Source organism: Scylla paramamosain, chromosome 25 (genome assembly GCF_035594125.1).
Source record: "Scylla paramamosain isolate STU-SP2022 chromosome 25, ASM3559412v1, whole genome shotgun sequence".
In the NCBI taxonomy this organism is placed as follows: domain Eukaryota; kingdom Metazoa; phylum Arthropoda; class Malacostraca; order Decapoda; family Portunidae; genus Scylla; species Scylla paramamosain.
This window is the reverse complement of record NC_087175.1, coordinates 5002501-5010000: the sequence shown is the minus strand read 5'-3', so window position 1 is coordinate 5010000 and position 7500 is coordinate 5002501. Positions and strand designations below refer to the sequence as shown.

General features: G+C 34.5%; 1 long non-coding RNA gene across 1 annotated transcript in view; it reads right to left on the bottom strand.

Annotated features, from left to right (window-relative positions):
* Nucleotides 1-7500, bottom strand: part of LOC135113149 (uncharacterized) — a 78676-nt gene that overhangs the window by 1298 nt on the left and 69878 nt on the right. The window lies entirely within an intron of this gene.

Here is a 7500-nt window from a genome sequence, read left to right as displayed (position 1 = left end):
TCTCTCTCTCTCTCTCTCTCTCTCTCTCTCTCTCTCTCTCTCTCTCTCTCTCTCTCTCTCTCTCTCTCTCTCTCTCTCTCTCTCTCTCTTCCCTTCCTCCTATCCTCTTTGTCTCTCTTCTTCCTTTCCTTCTGCTATTTCTCTTCCCTTTTTATTACACTTAGAGAGAGAGAGAGAGAGAGAGAGAGAGAGAGAGAGAGAGAGAGAGAGAGAGAGAGAGAGAGAGAGGTTTAGAATTTGTACCGGATTCTCTCTTATTTTTATTACTCTTCGTGCTAGTTAGAAGGAGGAGGAAGAGGAGGAGGAGGAGCAGGAGGAAAAGAAGAAGAGGAGGAGGAATAGTAGTAGGAGGAAAAGGATAAGAAAAGGAGGAGAAGAGATAGGACGAGGAGGAAAGGAAGAAGAAAAAGAAGAGGAGAGGAAGAAGATGAAGAGGAGGAAGAAGACGAAGAATTAGAAGAATTGAAGAATTGAATTGAAGAAGAATTGAAGAAGAATTAATAAAAAGGAACAACCACTACAACAACAACAACAACAACAACAACAACAACAACAACAACAACAACAAAATGCCCCAAGGAGTGTATTTGTTAGTCTGTCCACAGCTACCGTCAAACTATGAGTGTGGGGAAAGAGGAGAGAAGAGAAGAAGGAATTCCCACCACCAACCTCTCCTTTTATGAACGTAACAGTAAAACAAATTGTCAGCAGAAGAGGATAGAATAGAGCAAGGCTTTCTCCCCACCAACCTGCCTTCTAACAATGAAATAAGAGAACAGTATGAAAAGAGAAAGATTTAGTAGTAGAAGATATACAGGAAAGGAGAGAGAGGGAGAAGCAGACACAGATAAGAAAGAAATGTGTTTAAACTTTGTAGAATAATTGATATGAGAGGAGTGGAGATATATGATAGGAAGATGTTAAAGGGAGAATAGTGAAGAGTGGGAAAAGTGACATATAGAAGTGTAGAGGAAATGGTATAAATGTAATAATAATAATAATAATAATAATAATAATAATAATAATAATAATAATAATAATAATAATAATGACAAAAATGTAACAAATAATTCAGAGAAGTTTTAGAGGAAATAGAAAAACAAACTAGAAATATTGCAACGAGTGGCAATACAGAATAGCAATTGTTTTTTTATATAAAGACTTGGAATATAAAATGGAAATAGAAAGAAATGAATACAAATGGAAATAATGGAAGCAATGCACGGTGACATAAAAGAAAACACTAATGCGAAAGAAAAAAATACGAAATAAATACATACAAAAAAATAATAATAGTAAAAAAAAAAGAACAGAATATTATGAAAAAAAGAATTAAATACTAGTAATAGTAATAGTAAAGAATATAAATAATAAACAAAGATAGTATGAAAAGAATAGATACAAAAAAACAATAGTAGAAAAAAATAACAAGAAAGAATATTATGAAAAGAGATAAATAAAAAAAATGATAATAATAAAAATCGTAAAGAATATAAACAAACAACAAAAAATAACATCACGAAAAAGAACAAAAAATATATCAACAGCACACAAAGAACAAAAGCATTAAGAAAAAATAAATAAAAATAATAATAAATAATAACAACAACAACAATAAGAAGAGGTTGTGATTACATTTCTCATCAAGTTAATGTGCTCAGGTAAATTACATAGGGAATTACATTTCATTACACGTACAGAAATAGAAGCAGGTCATGTACGAGGAGGAGGAGGAGGAGGAGGAGGAGGAGGAGGAGGAGGAGCTTCTTCCCTTAATGGAGAATGGACGAACACTTTTCCATTAGCGTAACACTCTCTCTCTCTCTCTCTCTCTCTCTCTCTCTCTCTCTCTCTCTCTCTCTCTCTCTCTCTCTCTCTCTCTCTCTCTCTCTCTCTCTCTCTCTCTCTCTCTCTCTCTTAAGTAGCTAAGTTCGCAAGTGCAGGATTTCCAAGTGGTATTCAGGGAATAATTCTCCTCCTCCTCCTCCTCCTCCTCCTCCCCCTCCTCCTCCTCCTCCTCCTCCTCCTCCTCCTCCTCCTCCTCCTCCACCCCAAAGACAATTTTGTACCGTGAAGTTGAAGTATCATGTTTCCTCCTCCTTTTACTCTCTCTCTCTCTCTCTCTCTCTCTCTCTCTCTCTCTCTCTCTCTCTCTCTCTCTCTCTCTCTCTCTCTCTCTCTCTCTCTCTCTCTCTCTACGTATTTATATGTTTCTCTATCTATTTATATCTATCTAATCTGTCTTTCTACTTATTTATCTATCCATCTATCTTTTTATCTATCTATCTATCTACCTATCTATTTATCTATCTATGTCTACGTATTTATGTTTTGTCTATCTATATATGTCTGTCTTTCTACCTATCTATCTATCTATCTATCTATCTATCTATCTATCTATCTATCTATCTATCTATCTTTATATGTCTGTCTATTTAATTCTCTATCTATCTCTATTTATTCTCTCTCTCTGTTTCTCTCTTCCCCATCTTATTACATTCCTTCCTCCTCCCCTTGTTGCATTCAGGTAAACGGGGAAGAGATGAGAGAGGAATAAAAGTGGAGAGAGAGAGAGAGAGAGAAAGGGAGAAGGAGAATGAATAATAGTAAGATTAGAAGGGAAGACTGTCTAAAACTAACACCTGGGACACTTACTCGTATACTTGAACAGTCCCTTAAGTAATAGACGCTGGAAATGAAGTTAAGTAAGTCAAGAAAAAATATTGTTGTGCGTGTGAGTAAAATTTAATTGGTTGAGTTTCTTTATTTTTTTTTTGTTTGTTTGTTTGTTTGTTTGTGAGGGAGGGGAGGAGATTTAATATAAGAAGATTTTTTTTTGCTTTCTCTCTCTCTCTCTCTCTCTCTCTCTCTCTCTCTCTCTCTCTCTCTCTCTCTCTCTCTCTCTCTCTCTCTCTCTCTCTCTCTCTCTCTCTCTCTCTGACATGTAGTGAAATAAATGAGTAAAATAAGATAATAATAATAATAATAATAATAATAATAATAATAATAATAATGTGTTTTAGTTATTCCTAGTTATTATTTATGAGTTAATTTCATTCTGCCTGTTTTTTTTTTTTCTTTGGTTATTAGTTTATTTATTATTTTTTTGCTTTATTATTTCTTAACTTTTTTTTATTAATAGTTTGTGTGCTTTTGCTAATTTCCGTAAGCTTTTATTGTTTATTACGTGATTACTTTGTTATCTTCATTATTTATTTTTTATTTTATTATTATTATTATTATTATTATTATTATTATTATTATTATTATTATTATTATTATTATTTATTATTGTTTTTTTTGTTTTATCTATTATTTATTTACATTTTTTTTTATTATTACTTATCATAATGAACATTTTACCAGCTATTATCTGTTATGTAGCTAATTGTTAGTTAGAATTTGCTAATTATGATTTGCTAGTTATGATTTGCTTGTTATGATTTGCTAGTTAGACTATTTTCATTATATGCGCATCATTGTTCAATCAGTTATTTCCTGGTTAAATATCTGATTGTTTCCTCAACTTATACATCTTCCTCCAATCACCATCATATATGTAGTTAATTATCACTTGTCACATGCTAGTTGTTATTAAATATTAGATGGTTTGCATTACTTACCTATTAATCTTCAGTCACCATTATCTCTCTCTCTCTCTCTCTCTCTCTCTCTCTCTCTCATTTCCTCGCGGTGAATTATTTAATGGCTCAACCTTTTAAAATCCCGTTCATGAAGCATTCAGCCTGCCTTCACCCCCAGGTCACTAATTAATTCATACCACAGCCAGGTACTAATTATATCATTCGTGTCACTGTTACTTGTTTCATTCACATCCACACACCTGTCTCAGTGGCAGATGTTTTCACACCTGTCATATTTTTTTCCCTCTTTACAAATGATTTCATATATTTTAATTCCTCAGTAATTTGTTATTTTATTTCACACACACACACACACACACACACACACACACACACACACACACACACACACACACACACACACACACACACACACACACACACACGCCTGTCTACATCAACTGGCTACACCTGTCTTGGCTGTACACCTGTCTGACGGCTTTCTTATTTTCTATTTACAAATAAACATGATATATTTTAACTTCAGTAATTTCTCTCAGTTACTTCTTCGTTTATTTTCACCCACACACCTGTCTAGATTGTTGAACTACACCTATCTTAATTGCACACCTGGTTAACGCTTTTATGTTTTTTTTTTTTTTTTTTTTTTTTTTTTTTTTTTTTTTTTTTGTTTCCTGCCCACAAATCATTTCATGTACTTCAGGTTTTCGGTAATTCATGTGAAGTTTACCTGGCTAATTCAAATCCACACACCTGAAAAAAATAAATGAACTACACCTGCCATTTCAACGCCTGTTCTCACACCTGTTCCAACACATGCATGACATTTTTTTTTTCCGGTTTAGAAATAAAGTTTATATTTTTATTTTGCAGTAATTTTTATCACAGTTATTTTGTTATTCCACACTTACACAACTGAAGAAATTAACGCTTTTATTCTCTCTCTCTCTCTCTCTCTCTCTCTCTCTCTCTCTCTCTCTCTCTCTCTCTCTCTCTCTCTCTCTCTCTCTCTCTCTCTCTCTCTCTCTCTCTCTCTCTCTCTCTCTCTGCAAACATCGTAAAATATTTCAGCTCCAGCTATTACACACACACACACACACACACACACACACACACACACACACACACACACCTGTCTAGAAGATCAAATACACCTATCTCAGTTTCACACCTGTTTTCATACCTGTCTAGCACTTTTATTTCTCTCTCTCTCTCTCTCTCTCTCTCTCTCTCTCTCTCTCTCTCTCTCTCTCTCTCTCTCTCTCTCTCTCTCTCTCTCTCTCTCTCTCTCTCTCTCTCTCTCTCTCTCGTTCTTTCTTTACAAATCTCGCTAACTTGGTATAATTTTGCTTTCCAGTTATCCGTCATTTTTTTTTTTTTCGCCAGTTGTTTTGAAGTGACGGAAAGGCTCAATATTCGTTTTCATTATCACTCTTGCCCTCTGCTTTGCCTCGTTTCTCTCCACACTACTGCAAATGTTGATAGAGGCTTTAGTGAAGGGATTAAGTCTGTCCTTTGAATGCCTCCCTGAATTGAAACTTAACTCATAATTGTGCCAAAAAAATAGGAAAGGTCTTTGGGACTCCGTGTGTGTGTGTGTGTGTGTGTGTGTGTGTGTGTGTTGGGGGATTGTTTAAATTTAACTGTTTGTCATTTTCATATTAATAGGGATTTTTCATGTTTTTTTTTTTTCATTTTCTTTATCTTGTCAAATTCACATATTTAATCATTTTCCTCATGTTTTGTCTGACTTTTTTCACTTTCACAGCTCATAGTCATTTTCACATCTACAGTAATTTTCCTTTGCTCTCTCACTCTCATATCTTGTCATATTCATAGGTGTCCATATTATTTTCACATGTTTAGTCACTTTCATGTTCTCACCTTCACTGTTCCATCACTTTCACAACATCATCAACATCAAATACTCACCTTCATTATCGCTTTCACAATTTTAGTAACAAACATTATTCACATTCACTGTTCATCATGTTCGTCTCTCATCTCTATAGCATTTCATCATATACATAATCACTTTCACTGGAATTCATCATCACTACTAGTCATCTCACCTTCATGTGTCACTTTCATGTCATTTTCACATCACTGTCACGTGTTTTTCCCTCTCATTTCATGCCTCGTCACAATCACTCATCATCACATCTTCACCTCACCTTCTTGTCACCTTCACGTTCTTCTTAACTCTGCCTCTCATTTCATACTTCGTCACTTTCACTCACCACATCACCTTCACTTCACTTTCACACTTTTCCTATGTTCACTATGTTTCACTGTGTTCATTATCTCTTCCCCCTCTCATTAATTTTCAGTCATTTTCGTTCACCATCACGTCACCTTCACCTCAGTTTCACCTTCCTTTCAAACTCCCCCTTGGCTCATTGTCCATTTCATCCCACAGCTCGTCACTTTCACGGGAACTTCACCTTCATTCATCATCATTTTCACCTTCACCTCACTTTCACGCCATCTTCAAGCTTTCCCGGAGTTCATTGTCGCTTAATTCGTACCTCATTTTCTCCGGAGTTCCTTTAAGCTGCTTCTCACATTTTCACTTCAGCTTCATTTATTATTTTATCTCTTTTTTTTCCCTTTCTTTTTCCTGCGCAACTTTTTTTTTTTTTATATGCGTTAATTATATCTTTGTTTATTGTGCCCTTCATTACTGGACTGAGAAGAGGAGGAAGAGGAGGAGGAGGAGGAAGAGGAAGAGGAGATAGTATACATAACGTGGAGCTGTGTGTGTGTGTGTGTGTGTGTGTGTGTGTGTGTGTGTGTGTGTGTGTGTGTGTAAACAAACGTCGCTAAATTATCTCTCTGATCTCTTTAGTTTGGCAGTGACAGACAGGCAGACCGACGGACAAGATAATTATTGCTGTGTGTTTTGTAATAATAGTAGTAGTAGTAGTAGTAGTAGTAGTAGTAGTAGTAGTAGTAGTAGAAGTAGTTGCTGTAATATTAGTAATGGTAGTGGTGGTGGTGGTGGTGATGGTAGCTGTTATTGTTGTTGTTGTTTGTTGTTTGTTGTTGTTGTTGTTGTTGTTGTTGTAGTAGCAGTAGGAGTAGTAGTAGTAGTAGTAGTAGTAGTAGTAGTAGCAGTAGTAGTTGTTGTTGTTGTTGCTGTTGTTGTTGTTCTTGTTTTTTCGCTGCATTAATAGTAGTAGTAGTAGTAGTTGTAGTAGTACACTATTAGTAATTGTTGCTGCTGTAGTTGCTAGAGTAGTAGTAGTTATTGCTGCTGTACAGTAGTAATAGCAGTAGTAGTAGTAGTAGTAGTAGTAGTAGTAGTAGTAGTAATAGTGGTAATAGTAGCAGTAGTAGTAGAGGTAGTAGTAATAGTAGTATTAATAATAAAAAGAAGGATAAAAAGAAGACAGTGAAGGGTTAGTAGTAGTAGTAGTAGTAGTAGTAGTAGTAGTAGTAGTAGTAAGAAGAAGAAGAAGAAAAAAAAGGATAAAAAGAAGAAAAAAAGAAAGTGAAGGATTATTATCACTATTACTATTGTTATTTTTCTTCTCGTACTTCTTCTTCTTTATTATTATTATTATTACTATTATTATTATTATTATTATTATTATTATTATTATTATCATTATTATTATTATTATTATTATTATTATTATTATTATTATTATTATTATTATATTAATATAACAACAACAACTACTACTACTACTACTACTACTACTACTACTACTACTACTACCACCACCACCACAATAACTTTTCCAGGCACCCACTCCCACTCTCTCAGCCTTGACATATTCCAGGCCTCGGGGGAAGGGGAGCTTATTATTATTCAACAGAGACACGCGAGAAGTAATGTTTTTTTTTTTTTTTGTTTTTTTATGTAGTAATATATTTGTGTTACTTTTTG